Source organism: Erinaceus europaeus, chromosome 14 (genome assembly GCF_950295315.1).
Source record: "Erinaceus europaeus chromosome 14, mEriEur2.1, whole genome shotgun sequence".
Lineage (NCBI taxonomy): Eukaryota > Metazoa > Chordata > Mammalia > Eulipotyphla > Erinaceidae > Erinaceus > Erinaceus europaeus.
The window spans coordinates 97,369,929-97,372,597 of NC_080175.1; positions in this window are offsets into that span (position 1 = coordinate 97,369,929).

Sequence of the window (2,669 nt, forward strand, 5' to 3'; positions counted from 1 at the left end):
TCCCTGCAGGGGAAAAGCTTCATGTGTCTCCCTGTCTTTCTCTCTGTCTTCTCATCCTCTCAATTTCTCTCTGTCTCTACCCAAGAATCATGAAATAAATTAAAACACAATCGCCACATGAGTATAATTTCTTATCTCCCCCATGATAGGCACACCACTCCCACCACCACCAAGTCCTCTTCCACCGTCTTGCCCTTCAATGTGGACTTTGACAAAATTCAGCCAAGGACACACTTTACACTATTCGATTTGATCAGGGTTTCTTAGGAATATCAGTGCCAAATAATGGGCCAAATTCATGGAAATGATACTTATCAGCATCAGTTGATAAATTGATGTTTTATAGAGCAATTGATTCTGTTTCACCTTTCTGTTCATCAAAACAAGTTCCTCTAGGTGTGATTGACCTGGTTGTAGTGAGTTCTTCAATTAGAAAAGAAAAATAGTTGAGCCAGAGACTCCTGTAATTTGATCATTTGCTGGGCATTTTGTCCCATTTCTCTGACTTCGCAAGTGTCTGCTGCACATACTTCAAACCTCTGTTGAAAGGAATTGTAAGTGCTTGTGGTTGATAAAGGAACCACACTGAGACAACCTGTCATCTTCTGAGTCCCCAGTAGGTGGTGGCATAACACTGCATTTAGGGAAGCTTTTTAAAAAAAAATTTATTTATTTATAAAATGGAAACATTGACAAGACCATAGGATAAGAGGGGTACAGTTCCCATCATCAGAACTCCATATCCCACCCCCTCCCCTGATAGCTTTCCTATTCTTTCATTCCCATTATTTCATTTCATGTCCTATTTCGTTCCCATTCTTTCATTTAGGTTCATGATTAATCAACCAATTTTTTTTAATGAGGGAAAAGAACACATCAAATATATGTGTTTTCATTTCAAAAATGCCTTTATTTTTTTTCTTCTAAGGTGATTTCTAAATACCTTATCTTTTTTACTTCTTCAATGTTATTTTCTCTCTCTGAAAAAAAAAATGTACCAAGTGTCAATTTGTATTAGTTATTCTCTAGAGCCATATAGTATCACAGATCAGTTAAAACATTAAAGTGGACAAAACATTTTCCGAAAGAAACAGGAATTCCCCTGGTCTGTTGTTACTTATCCAGCTCAAGCCCGTGAAGAAAGAAATTGCTGTGATGGATCCAAACAGGAGGGTAGGCTGCCATTCTCTCTTTCGTTTGCATTCAGGACGTGTTCTCTTTTGAGACCTCTGTCTCATAAATGGTCAACCTTGGTGGGAAACCAGATGTCTGTTTAGGTCTATGCACTTGATTTTCCCACCTTACACATCAGTTATATTTACTGTTTGCTTTGGCAGTAACATCCGTGCATGAAGATAGCTGTAACTCAGGGAATAAAATCGTCTCTGTGTGAGGAGGACTGTCCGCATTTCCCTGCTGTGTTCCACGTTTTCAGTGTCTGTGAGCTAGAAGGGATGTAGCCTCAGAGTACAGAGTCCATAGTTGAGAGATGGTTTAACCACAGTGCGTACTCAGTGTTCTAGTTCTACAAGATTGCGTAGTAGATAACTTGATTATTTTTTAAAATATTTATTTATTCCTTTTGTTGCCCTTGTTGTCTTTTTATTGTTGTAGTTGTTATTGTTGTTGTTATTGTTGTCGTCATTGTTGGATAGGACAGAGAGAAATGGAGAGAGGAGGGAAAGACAGAGAAGGGGAGAGAAAGACAGACACCTGCAGACCTGCTTCACCGCCTGTGAAGCGACTCCCCTGCAGGTGGGGAGCCCGGGGACTCGAACCGGGATCCTTATGCTGGTCGTTGCGCTTTGTGCCACCTGCGCTTAACCCGCTGTGCTACCGCCCGACTTCTGATAACTTGGTAAGTGTATGTTAAGGAAATGTACTTCAATGTGAGCCAAAGATTAAATTTCTGAAACCTTACACTACAGAGATTAGACAGCTACAATTTTAGTAATTGAGTGCATGTGATTTATAGAAGTTAAGAAACTGAAGACTCGTACTCTCCATGGAGTCGCTTGTAATGGACTGATCTAAATTATTTTTTTAATTATAATTATTTTTCTGTCTTTCTCTTTTGTCTCTCTATTTCTTTTCTCCCTTTTCACCTTCTTTCTTCCTCTCTTATTCTTTTTTCTTTTTATTTTTTTGGCATCACCTGGACTTCACCACTCCAGGCTGACTTATTTCAGATACAGTGACTAAGAAGGAGACAAAAAAAAGAAAAGATATGGGTCCAGGTGGTGGTGCACCTGGTTGAGTGAACGTGTTACAATGTGCAAGGACCCAGGTTCAAATCCCTGTTCCCCACCTATAAGGGGAAGCCCTGCAAATGGTGAAGCAGGGCAGCAGGTGTCTCTCTCTGTCAGCCTACTCCCCTCTCGGTTCCTCTCTCTCTGTGTCAGCCTACTCCCCTCTCAGTTCCTCTCTATCTTGTAGACAAATAAATAAAATACTTAGCAAAGAAACCACTATGTTGGTTCCTCAAATGAAGTGGGGTCGGGTTTTGAATCTGACTTGCACACATGTTAAGCAGGAACACTACTCAGGCAGGTATTTTGTTCTCACTTTCTTTGTATCTATCTACTTATTTTGTGACCCCGGGGCCACTCACAGGCGTGATTGCACTGCTACTGAGCCAACTTTTCCCTTCTTTCTTATTTCAGATGAAG